Source organism: Malus domestica, chromosome 17, assembly GCF_042453785.1.
Source record: "Malus domestica chromosome 17, GDT2T_hap1".
NCBI classification, from domain to species: Eukaryota; Viridiplantae; Streptophyta; class Magnoliopsida; order Rosales; family Rosaceae; genus Malus; species Malus domestica.
The window spans coordinates 30,221,969-30,235,979 of NC_091677.1; the positions used below are offsets into that span (position 1 = coordinate 30,221,969).

Below are 14,011 nucleotides of genomic sequence, written 5' to 3' on the forward strand. Positions count from 1 at the left end.
GCTTTCAAGTTTTGCATGGATATACTTGCATTAAGTTGACAGGTTCAACTAAGACAGGTCAAAGCTGAGCAGAAGCTGACTGGGAAATACTTTAACCACTACTTTGGAATGGGATAATTTGACAACTGGATTCGCATGCATGGATCTCGTACTCTGATGTGGAGGTAACACCAACGGATCTACTTATTTGGTGCTGAACTTATCCACTTTGCTACACCATTCTATTTCTACTAGAATGGAGTAAATTAAAATACGTTTTCATAATGTAACTTCAAAAATATGATACTTAGCACTTAGCAGGAACTACGTACATGCATGCTTGGAAATGTAACCGGCGTCTAAACACGTCAAGAACTTTACCCTGGCACAATTTGGTAGATATTGAATTTTATTACAAAAAGCTTGAGCGTTATTAGTAGCCCATTTTTTCATTAGTAATACAGTTTGTCAAGTTTCTAATGTGAGATTGCATTCTTCAACACATCTCTCACAAAAGACTGTTTTTAGTATATTACACTTGCAACCAATTCCACATCGATAAATATACACTTGTATTATAAAAAAAAATAGCTGTCAAACTTCATTGATCGCGTGCTTAGTTGTATATGGCAACCTTAGGTAAGCACATTGTCTTTACATGTCCTCAACTGAAGTCGGGCAAACAATCCACGCTAAAACATGTTCTACATGACTGCCCTTATAAACAAATACACGTAATATATATTTAACATTATGTCTCACAAATTCCTCTGCAAAAATAAAAGTTGTTATGTTCTGCATAATTTACGCAGTCATGTATCTATACATTTTTCGGTTTTAATGGCGAAAAATTTGGAAGTATGAATTTACGCCGTGATCTTAAAGATGAAGTGGTACTGGTACTCAATGAGGATGTTGTAGCAGCAAGAAGCAAGAAAACTAATCCTTCCTGCAGCAGGGATTCACACAACACTTGATTCCCTTCATAAATAAATGGATGAAATGGAATTAATTAGAAAAGTATCGACTACCCTTTTTGTCTTGGTAAGATCCAAGAAATTCTCTCGTAGCAGAAACTTCATTTTTTTTTTTTTTTTTTTTTTTTGGAGAACCTCGGCGGTACGAGGGAATTTTATTGATAAGAAAAAAGAAGTTACACCTAGACAGGGGGGGACATAAACCTAACCCCTCATAGAACAAGAGAAAAGAAATACAAAAGAAAAGGGGGGGACATGCACCTTACCCCTTTTGAGAAAGGAAATGCCAGAAAAAGAGGGGGGGACATAGACCGTACCCCTCTTGGAAAAGAAAATACAAGGAAAAGACTAGGCGGACATACGCCCAAACCCTTCTATAAACCTTAAAAGGTAATAACCTGCAAAACAAACTGCAAAACAAAAGGGAATCCAAAAAGGTTAGGAAAAGAAAGGAGAAGACACATCAAGAAGAGGAGACAAACCTGTAGGTTGGCATGCCCAAGAAATCTGAGTGCAGAGGAGGGAGGATCTCAATTGGGGGAGTGGAATGCCAGACAAGTGAAGATGATAGAAGCCCTAAATTGGCTAATTTGTCAGCAACAACATTCCCTTCTCGAAAAATATGAGAGCAACGAAAAACCATGTTCTGCAAAAGGAGAGTACAATTGTTCCAGCGTGTCTGGAGCGACCAAGGGGGAGAGAAAGATCCAGAAGCAAAACATGATATTACACTCGAAGAGTCGCTTTCAAGCCATAAATTTTGCCAGCCTCGCGCGTGGGCCAATTCGACAGCAAGGATGACAGCATGGAGCTCCGCATAGAAAGAAGTACGATGGCCCAAGCTTAGGGAGAAACCACCAAGAAAGTAACCCGTAGAATCTCGAAAAACCCCGCCACAAGCCGCAGGACCCGGATTACCTTTAGCAAGGCCATCAGTATTCACTTTGACCCAAGAAGAAGGAGGGGGGTGCCAAAGAACAGGGACAATAGAAGGAGCTTTACAGGGGTTAGGCGATATTCCAAGAGAGACTAAAAGTTGCCGGTCCAAAATGCCTCGTACATGTCCAGGGGTGAGAGCTCCAACCTGCCTAATCCAGGCCAAGGTGGAGCGGCAGAGACGTGAGAAGGAGGGAGGTTTGCCTTCAAACTTCACTTTATTACGCATCTTCCAAATAGCCATGAGTAATGACAACGTTCTTTTAAGATAAAGGCCTTAGAAGGATTTGGGCGTACATGGTGAAGAATGACAATTCAGGTCAAAGGTTACACAAATAAAGTGGAAGGACAAAGGACATGTAAAGGCCAGAAGAGAGTTAATGACAAAATAATCTCATGCAGCTCCAACAAAAAATCTCAGGTTTATAAAGGCAGCATATCTTCATGTATTTGTATATACAAATGAGAGAACAAACCTTCTCCGTGATAGGATTTTCCGAAAGGTTCAGCTCAACAATGCCACAAATCATAGAAGAATCGGTGCTTAGTCTGTGAATATAATTAGACGTCACTTATACATTTTGAAAAGTCAAGTTTCACAAACTCTGAAGTTTGGTTGAACAATGACTCAGTTAATAGTAATGCCACATCCTGCAAAAGAATATTAAAAAACAAAACTGGAAGAAAGCAGTAAGGAGAATATGCATAGTGACGGAAGTCCAACAACAGTGAGAACTGAGAGGTAAATGCAAAATGACAGTGCACTCACAATACCAATACCAGTTTCCCGAAGACTTAATCCTGACAAGGACAAGGTTTTAGCAAGCTTGCAAAGGCTATCAACTACAGACTGTTTTAGCCTCAGTCCATTGAGACTTAATTTTGAAAATCTGCATAGGAAAGAAATTTGTATATACACCCCAGTTAGTGGATAGAGTAACCTATGCATACTGAAAGAAAGAATCATTTTAAGTGAATCTAAACCTTTTCGAAGTGCCAAGCTTGGAAAGTAAATTAATGATGGTATTTCCATGAATTGGGTAGTTAAATCCTGTGAAAGGAAAGGAATTGAGACAACCCGTTAATTGACGAAAATAAAAAAGTCCAGCCAATAATGTGTGTTGCAATTATGAAATGTCAAGCATACCTAGACAAAGTTGCTCAAGCACAGAATCAGCATTCAATGCCTCGGCAACCTTTTGAATTGTTCTAGACGTGACAGAACAGCGCTCTATGCTCAAGCTGCAAAGAGCTACAAGCAAAGACCATATAAGCAGAGACTATTCAGCGTCACTTTGAACAAATTCCATTCAAATAACTAAATTTACCAAGAAGCATATATGCTACTAAACATCAATAAGAACAGAAACAAATAATTTAAATGCTTGAGCTTCAATGAAAGCACTTTACCCTTGCAATTTTCCAAGATAGTGGAGAGGCAAGATGCACATGTATCAGTGAGAGGATTTTCAGAGATATTGAGCACTTCCAATCGAGCAAATAGCAAAGGGCATTCGCAAATCTGAAGATTGAAACACAGAAAATGGTTGTTGACTGATAGTGAGTACAAAAAAACCTTACCATTGTCCTGCTAAGAGCAAATTTAAATATATGGTTCCTGACTGAAATAATTGTCACTGCATACAATAAACCTACAAAAATCCATGATCCAATAGACTTCGCATCATGAGTATTGTTGCTAAATTTCAATAAGATAAGAGACAATCTGCAAGTTATTGATGGTTAACACGCCCCTTGTTAGTTCTTCCAATTACATAGGCGGAACTTGAAAAATTACCACCTCCTTTTCAAAGTTCAGACATGGAGGAAATTACATAGATGAAGTTTCAGTCTTAAACTGGCTACAAGGAAATTATTGGTTAGCCATTTTTTCTGAACTTAAACCGTTAGACTATACAATAACAGCTCAAATTATAATAGCCTGCATCAGGAGCTTAGAAGGTTATAACTACAAAGATGTAAACTCCATATCTCCTGCTTTGATACCATTATTCTGGAAACTTACTGGGATAGAATTAGATGCTGGGGAGCTCTTTGGGCATCAGTTCCTAATGAGTTCAGGGATCATTCTCGTTCTTATACGAAGATGGATGTGTTAGCAGCTGTAAAATGAGTTTGGGTTAAGGTTTTGATTTTTGTAAGTTAGACCTGTTTGAGGTCTGATCTGGTACATTAGGTTTGATCTTCGATGATGGACTTCTAATCCACTATAAAGCCATCTGGCAACAAACAAAAGGCGGAGAGAGTCAAAGTTCACCCTTGCTTACAGTCTTTCTTGCATAAACTTAATACATGGGAATAACATGTATATGAATCATTCAAAGAAGTCAGCTTAAGCTTTAACATGAAATTTTTTGCAATGTTAGTTGAATACCTGAACCAAAGAAGTTACACCAAATCAGTTGAAGTGGAGATCCAACGTCAATCCTGCATATTTTTGGCATGATGAAGTGATTACTTGTTGCAGTTTCTTCATTGTACCATTTCCTGGGAAACAATGAGCCAATAAACAGTTAATACTGCCCACAATTCCTGGGAAAATGTTTTAGTAAATGAAAGAACTAAAGAGGCCTGAGTCTAGGTGAAGAATGTTTAACAGAAAGGCTACTAAATACTTTCTAGTCCAGAAGCAACACTTTTGAATCTAAATAAGCGTAGGCTAGAAATCACATGCTATTAGCAACCTAACTCATTGTGAGAAAGGTCTACCATTGCAAATGTTTTATCGGCATGCAGGGCATCCAACAATGGCATTAATGAAAAGTCTTGCAGGCCACAATCAGACACATTAACATCATCATCTGAAACCTGAAAGACAAAAATATGAGTTTATCATCCCGCAATAGATTGTGGAATACAGAAGAAGGATGTCCTCACTCGATTTTCCTCTAGCCTTACCTCCTGCTCATAGAGTTTCTTAAGCAGCTTCATATTGGGTGTCACAGATGACTTATAGCAGCAATCAGTGTATAGTTTTATCAACCTCTTTTGAACCCATCCTGTGTCGGTAACAGGTAAATTGGATTGGCTATTAACATAATGGAAAGAAGTTGGAAAACAATACATTTCCTTTTACAATCTTTTATGTTATTGCTAGCAGAAACTATAAAAAAAACAAAAAATATACAACTTTAAATCTAAAATCATGAATTTCAACCGAAAAAAAAAAAAATCATGAAGATATCATTGCAAACGGAAAACCATAAACAACCAAGTTAAAATTTGGAATCATGACATCATGGACTGGGAAAAGTATTTTCTGGTTTGCACAATCCACAAGAAAGTAATAACCCCACAGAACCACAGGAAAATCCCAGAAAAAGAAAAACGAATCAGATGCATTGTAAAATATAATTCCAAATAAGGACTTGTTTGTTGATTACAATTACTAAATAGTACTTTTTAATAGGATTACAATTATAACATAGCCAAGTTTTATCCAATGGAATAGTGGCTTCAATCAGTTAAATCTTGAATGCTGTCATGTATTTTGAATGAGAGTCACATTTCCAACAAAACAGAATAGGACATTGACACATTGTACAACAACAATAACAACCACCAAGCCTTATCCCACTAAATAGAACACAGTACATAGTAAAATAAAAGAAAAGTTCACATAGACATCTCATTTAAATGAAAATCAGAGCATATGAAATGAGCTTCAAACTGTTGGAGCACATACCATCAATGAGAGCTTCAACCAAGGCTTTTCCCATATGCTGCTTAAGCGTCTCAAATGTATCCAGGGATTCTATAACTCTCTCACCCCATTTTATATTCTTTATTTTTGGAAGCAGCCTTGAAAATGCACAATCTTAGGGCTGGTTTGGTATTAATGTGCTTTGAAAAAAAGCTGCTGTGAGAATAAGCGGCTGTGCTGTGAGAATAAGCGCTATGAAATAAATCAGCAGAGTGTTTAGTAAACTTTTTTGTAAAAGTGCTTTTGGAAAAAAAAGCAGTTTGATAGTGGGTCTTTTCATTAAAGGAGCACTGTAGCTCCGTGAGCTTTGAAAAAAAGCCAATTTTCCAAAGCTGTAATGCAAATAGCTGCTTCAGCTTTTCCTTTGATTTCAGCTTATTATCACAGCAGCTTCCAAAATAAGCCTTTTTTTTTAGTTTACCAAACACCTAAAGCCCTCACAGCTTTTTTTTTAAGCACCTCACTCCCAAACCACCCCTTAGTATGATCACAAGAAGTTTTGAAGAAAACAGGATATTAACATGAGAGAGAGAGAGAGAGAGAGAGCAGTAAAACACAATGGTGCCAAACTCTTTAAGGATAAAACCTCGAGAAGTTTTAGAATTTAATTAAGCATTGTTTTAGATACATGAAATGAACTAAAGGAGCACATAAAAAGTTCCATATGCAGGCAACCTTAACCATGTCTAAGCTACTTGGCCAGAATTTGTAATGCGTCACTGAGACAAAGAGGCCTACTCTTTAATTGTGAAAATCATCACCTTTAGTATGATTATTTCAGCAACATCTCGGTATGTGCCACAATATATACGACCATCCTGCAAAGTTATTTCAAACACAACTACCTAGTTTTGGATGGTGAAAATGTTTAAAGAACCATTCAAATGCTTTCTTTCTTTTTTTTTAAAGATGAATACAAATAAAATAAAAATCTCTGTATGAAATAACATATCCGCTGCAGTTCAGTGAATCATCTTATAGGCCAACATTTTGATGACATAAATACTAGCAACTAGAAACATGCTAAACTCAACTAATGCCTACCCTCTGATCTTCTTTCCATAGGAAGCCGTAAGTAGTATAAGCATGCCAGTTCAGTCTTGACAGATTCAATGCTTAACATATCAGAAAATAATCCAAATATATTAGGTCTCTGTCAATCTTGAATGTAATGTATTGCTGCAATTAACAAAGAAGACCACAATTTAGTAAATAATATAACTAAAACAGTGGCAACAAGGTATCAGAGACATAGAACCAGAGTGAACCATCTGCATACAAGTGAATTGAGTAGCACTCACATTGTGTTCACCATCATAAAGAAACATAAGATGGGCAGCATCATTGTCATACACTACACTTTTAGAGACACTGGTGTCACCTTTAGAGACACTTGCAACAATAGGACTTTCATCGGAGCTTAAAGCTCTAACACCTTTGGCTTTTTGAGTGACCACATTAAGATTCCTGGATTTGCATGAACTAGAGCTTTGTTCAATATCAACAGGATCGCAAGACCTCATGGTACCATTTGTGGTATAGGCTGAGATATCCTACAAAACTCAAAGAGGTATGCACTTAAAATGCATCTACAACACTAGGGCGAAAATAATCTCCATGATTAATCCGAGACTAACCCTACCTGAAATTTACGAGCAGGACTGCCTGTGTTACTTTTATTTTTCACTGCAACCAGATAAGAAATACAATATTCAATTATGGCTCTTCACTGTGGTTATAATTGAAGATCGAATTAGTGATTGATTAATACTTACGTTCATCAGATGTAGCAACGAATTCTAATGGTTGTTTCTTAGACCAGCCTTTTGAGCAGGGTACCTCATCTTGCATTTCATCTTCATCATCAGAAAGGACTGCACGAACGCGTTTATGCCCAATGACTGTCTGCTCATTGGTATCTGTCTTAGACAAACTTCTTGATGAAACATTAGTCTGGATGGTGATATTTGGTTTTCCTAAAGGAGTGGATTTCACCTTGACTGAAGCTTGGGTGGAACATTTGAGAGAAATTAAAGGTTCATCATCATTTAACTTTTCCACCCTGGATAAAGACTGTGATCTGCTGGAACTAGATTTTCTAATCTCTGAAGAACAGCATGCATTATACGTACTATCTGACGGATGACCACTCCCTTCTGTATCAGATTCAGAGCAGTGATCCTCTGCCACATTCTCATTTTCAAGATCTTTATGATCTGATTTCTTCAATTCTTCAATACGAAGCTGCAATCTCCTACAAAGAGCTATCTACCTTAAAAAGAACTTAAAGAAAACATCCAAATAATGATGCAACAAAAAATCTAATACATAATCCACTACATAATTATTTTCCATATCAAGTACTCCACTTCACCCTATTTGGGGTAAGGGGCTCGCACGAATTACCTGGCCTCTACAACATTGTCGAATCTTATCATGTGACTATAGTGCATATTTTCTAGCACCGTTAGCTGCACCGAAGGAAGGTTAGCCTCAACAGCAAGCCTGCAAGACATTAGTATGAAGTCAACACAACACAACCCTTGAAAGCAGGTAAATTTCTTTTTAGGTCAGAAAAGAAGTAAGCTTCTTTTGGGGGTCATAAAAGTTAAAAGAAATTTTTACAATTATACACAAATTTACAAATGAATGGTAGTGTACCTTAAGAGATAGAGTAATTATTAACAGCTCCTATATGGAAACAAACTCAACAAAACCCAAAGACTGGGATTGGTTACATGACTCTTTCACAAACACCTTGGGGTACTCAAGAGTCAAAATGAACTTTCTTTCATATAAGCCTCTAATATAAATCCTTGCTCACAAATAAATTTCAATCAATTCATTTGGATTTTTTTTCTTTTTCTCTCGGTTGTGAACTCCTTGAGAAACATTAGGACACATGGTATTACATGGGACTATTGAACTTTTCAGATGAATAAAATAATTCTTAAACATTTGAAAATCATGACAAGATATCATAAACCATGTAAATTGTGATGACGATGATAATAAATAATTGCAGCAGTTTATAAAAGTGAAGGGAAACTTGAATTGAACTAAAATGTGCATTGTGACCAATTACTATCCTTAAGGTTCTTAATGACAATTACTTAATGCGAAAATTAAAGGGCCTAGAAACACAGTTTTTAACTCAAGCCCTCTAGCATTGACTCTGTTAAGTCTGAGAAACAAGCTGGTTCTGGTTTAGAAAACTACTAATCATGTACATTTCAAATAAGGATGATTCTAGAGAATAATACTAGGAAAACTGGTGTATTGCTTTCTATTTAAACACCTATGTACTCTATTGATGAACTATGAAAAGATGATACTCCTCTTATTTTCTGGAATTTATTTCTAATATGTTGATTATAAGTATACACTCCACACGGACCACACCCTACAACAAAACCTACAACTTCTTCGTCATGTGGAAATGCATTTTGAATTTTCTGTTATAGCAAGTTGTCAATCAAAATTATTAGACTGCAATAATAAATGAAACAGAACATTAAAAGCAATGTGAGCCAATTACTCACAGGTGTTTATGATATCAAAAGTTTGTATTACACAATTTCCTATGCATGCAACCAAGAGGGTTTTGTGCTCAGCATGGTGATTAGAAAGCTTCTTCGTTAACAACCAATTCCAAAAAGAAATGTCCACTAGAGAAACCATACATGTAGCCCTCTTCAAATGCATCTAGTGCTCCTTCCAAATTATCCATACTGTATAAAACATAACCTATGTTGACTTTTGCCAACACCTGCCCCTGAGCATTACCAGTTTTGAGTAAGCATCTAGTAACAGTGGATGTATGGTATAAATATCAATTTGATCAAAATACATTAATGAAATCCCGATGTTGCCTAGCAGGACCAACACAATTTCTACTTTGAAGATACCTACACCAAGCTTGCCGAAGTCTACTAGCAGTTAATTTCAGCATGTTTCATATCAACATTACTTATTTTCCAAGGTCACAACTACTCGTCATAATGTATAATGTTATAGAAGAAACACCAACTTACCTCCAAATTGCCAATTGACTTGTATTTCTCCAAACTCTTCGTGCACCATTTAAGGGCTTTCTTGAACTCTCGTAGGTTCTGGTATGATTCTCCAATAACCAAAAGTGAATCACTGATCTTTTCTTGGTCATAAAGCTCACTTGCTACAATTTTCTTCTTTTTTGCAAATTCAAGGAGCTGAAAAATAAAATTTCACAATAATGAAAAGCATTGATTTTGTTCGCAGAAGAATAATAAATCTTTACTTCCTGGCTATGAATTTGCTGTTAACTTATCCATTACCGCATTCAACTTTCAAGAATAAGGGATTTTAGGGAGATGATTATAAATGTGTTTTCTTTTGGTAACAGAAGACAACTGCTGTATATAAAAACATTGACGACGTCCATGAAATAACCACTATCTACATAATCATCCCAGAGACCTCCCTAACAGCATATAATACCAACAAGATTTTTCACCACCATATCCTTCCAACCAAAGAAAAAAGCAGGATGTAAATGAGTTTTTACAGTTTTAGAGAAATATAACTAATTGTGCAAACCACATGGCCCAAACAAACACCCAACAAAGCAAATTTATCCAGCGAATTGGAATTGGAAATAAATTTGATGAAAAAACACCCTTGAAGACCATATCCCAACCCAATTGGTCTACTGAAAGAGAATTTAGGAATGCAGAAGAAAATATATACATACATATATATATGCTTGATGGAGCAAAACTATCTCACAATGCAACATGCAACCTCATATGCCGTACTAAAATATAACAGAAATTCTTTTCTACCAACAAAGTTACATTTAAGATAGAAACAAGAGAGTAAATGAACAACATACAGTTCAAAAGAGTAGAGAGTGAGGAAAACATATTGAGTCAAGTATGTACCTTTGGCCAGGCAAAGATCATCCTTGATTTCTCAATCAGACAATCAAGAGAAGCAATTTGCTGCAGCAGACACTTCCTCTCACGTGGTGTGCCTCTTGCAATTGCCATGTCTCTTGTTAGCTTTTTGAGATTCTGCTCTTCTTTCTTCAGCTCATCCATTACTTTCCTGGCATCTTCTACCATTTCAATATTTTGATCAATTTGCCCGAGTAAAGCATCCTCATCTTCCATTGATTTTGCCAGTTCAAGTGCTTTTTGGTAGCAATGGATAGCTTCCTCATACTTCTGAATTAGGTAATGCAATTCACCAAGATTAATGTACCCCTTTGCCTCTCCTTGACAATGCTCAATTCTTTTACATATTATAATGTCCTTCTCAATGTGTTCTCGAGCATTATCCCACATCCTCAGCTTTAGGTAAACGTTTCCAAGGTTATGATGGAGCCTGCTGCGCCCAGCATCATCTTCCATTACCTCTTCTTCGTCACAAATCTCTAATCCTTTAGTTAAGACTTTCCGAGCCTCTTCCCAATTGTCAAGATCAAATTCAAGCATTCCTATATTGTTATGGGCATCAATATATTCCTCAACGAAAGAATTATTAGTAGGTGGGTTCTCCTTGATCATCTGTGCAAGCTTCATAGCAGACTTGAAATACTTTTTGGCATTCCGAGCAGAGCAATGCTCATCAATAGACCTTAAAAACTTTTCATGGTAGGTACGACCTAGTTGGGTATTGGCCCTTTGCTGCTCAACAAGATTATTCTCATCATCAGCAAGCTGTAAATGTTTTTTCTGTAGCAAAAACAGGTAAAGTCTCAAAATTTGTTTTCCTCAAATTACAAATCATACAACCATTCCAATATAAACAAAATAAGAAATGCCAAACAATTCAATTCCCCTGATGGTAAGACTACAGAGAGGACAGAACCACATGAAAATCTCAATGAGTATTTGGCTCTTTGCTAAAACTTTACAACAAACCGAAAAACTTGAGCTCAGCAATTTCATCCCTTTCACTTTCATGCATTTTCTCACTAACAAAACCCTCCACTCAACTCATTTTTTCCATCAAAACCTTATTTTGTTTTCGTTTTCCCCAAATTTCTCAGCAACCAAAAAACTTCTCCACTGTTGACAAAAAATATAAAAATATAAAAATATAATTAGGGGAAACAACACTGAACACTCCAATCGAATTGAAATTCGCACGATCGAACCCAAATCGAGAAGTCACCTGATAAACAAGAGCCTCTTTGAAGCACTCAAGGCGAAGATATAGCTCCCCCATAGACTGACAGGTGGGGAGGCAATGCTTTTGGGGAAGTTACTTGACGGAGACGTCGTAGTCGATTAGGAACCACACCAGGGCCGCCACGTACTCCCTGCTCTTCTTCAACAAGTAGCCGATTGCGTTTGCCCACCGAGCCTCCTCCTCGTGGTTCCCCACCGCCTTAGCGTTCTGGTAAGCCTTCTTTGCCGCTGTCAGCTGCGCGTCCTCCCAAGGCATTTTGTTTCTCTCCTTGGTCTGAGAGATTCAGAGCGATCGGAATGTATACAGCATATGAGGTTCTGCGGTTTTGGGCAGGAGTGCATTCGGAATTTGGAAAATTCAGATAGAAGGCTTCTGTTCCCGCCAAAACAAAGTTCTGTGTGGGCCGGGCCATATTTTGTTATTGTTTTGGAACATTGGATTGGACGGGCTACGGCCCAAAAAAGAAACTACAAAAATGAACAAATCGACCATTACGAATTTACGAGATTTGTACTGTATTGGTGTGGCATGTGAACTGCACATTCTACGTCAATTGATAAATTTATGTTATCAAATTTTGATTGTATGCATCATTTATCATATGAAATGAGAAAATATTATAAATATGTGGTGTGGAGCCAAAAATAATCACAAAGTGACACGTGGATTTTTGGGTGAAGATGACAAATTTACCCTCGAGGCATACCAGGTATCCTACACGCGAGCAGTGGAGAATCATCCATCAACCAAATCAGGAGTACCCAAAATAGGTAACAAGTTCAAATTTGTATCATCCATCCTCATTTCATAACCTCCAAAAACCTCCCAAAACATTTCTTTTTATTATGATAATTAGCCAATTAATATATTTATACCTAATTAATATATTAATTGCTAATTGAATCACCAAATAACACCTCATTCCTTATATATATGACCCTATTTCTTCTAAAAAGCTAGGTTGAGACTCTTGCAAAACTCCCAAAAATCCTCTAAACACTTTTTCTCTCTAAATTCTAACTTTGACATCGGAGGTTCTTTGGCCAAAGCCCCCCTCATTCATCGTGAGCGCGTGAGGTTCTTAGCCTTGACCAAATGTGTTGATTGTTTTGTAGGTGCAATTTTGTCCAAAAAGAAGAAGAAGGCGGAATTTGCATCACATGTGGTTTCCAAAACATTACCACCAAAAATAAGATGGTGCGTAAGATCACACTTTACTAACCTAGCAATCAATGCCAAAAAACAATAAAAAATAAATAAAAAATTGAATATGACTAAATATTCAGGTTAAACGTTTGGGCTCGTTTGACAGTGATTTTGAAAATATCTTAATCACTTACATTTACAAGCATATAAAAGCAAATCTTGACACCATAAATTTGAAAGTAAATGGTAAAATTAAGCGATTTAAAGTGAATATAATGCAAGCAAACTAAACATGGTTACTTGAAAAATGTGAGCAGTTAGATGAAACATCTGCAACCCAACAGTAAGTCATTAGGTTGGGTAAAAACAAAGTAAAAAAATAAGGTTGGGTAAAAAACAAAGTAAAAAATAAAAAATAAGGTTGGGTAAAAACAAAGTAAAAAATAATATAGATGTCTGAGCCCGGGTTCGAACCGTGGACCTCTAGTGTGTGAGACTAGCGTGATAACCGACTACACCACCCAGACTGGTTTGTTAACTTTTCCACATTTAATATAATATTACACGCCATCAAACATTATCGTTACGTCATCGTCAAGTTTCGCTTAATCTCCAATTACTTATTTTTCAAGGAAAACCTACAAATAACATAAACGAAAGAAGATACCCTCTGAATGCATAATGAATTGGCAGCAAAGAATATAATTATTAATCGCGAAAAGTACAACATTTAAAACTGTATTGAAAGATAAGGTAAAATTTTGTGTAGAATGTAAGGAATGACATAACAAAAAAAAAAAACAAAAACAAAAAAAAAAAAACAGGAAAAAAGAAAAAAACAGTGTGTTGTTCTACTAGGTGAGCTGTGGGGTTTGTTATTAAAATATTCTTCGGTCAGTATATACTATCTCAGTCAAGTTTAGTTAAGGTAACAAAAATTTTACACTAAAAACAACATAATCAGAAATGAACAAAAAATTTGTAGGATCTTTGAGCTAACTGTTGCTCGAAATGACTAATTAAATGGGTTGAATAATAATTAACTATATTTTGCACTCACAAACGCAAGCCA

General features: G+C 36.5%; 1 non-coding gene and 1 pseudogene across 1 annotated transcript; both read right to left on the reverse strand.

The window, feature by feature from the left end:
- Positions 1-571: 571 nt before the first annotated feature.
- On the reverse strand, positions 572-12,121 carry LOC103405786 (protein TONSOKU-like; annotated as a pseudogene).
- A 1,271-nt stretch (positions 12,122-13,392) lies between these two features.
- Positions 13,393-13,466, reverse strand: TRNAV-CAC (transfer RNA valine (anticodon CAC)). Its single transcript has one exon. It is a non-coding gene; the product is annotated as a tRNA-Val (tRNA).
- Positions 13,467-14,011: the final 545 nt, after the last annotated feature.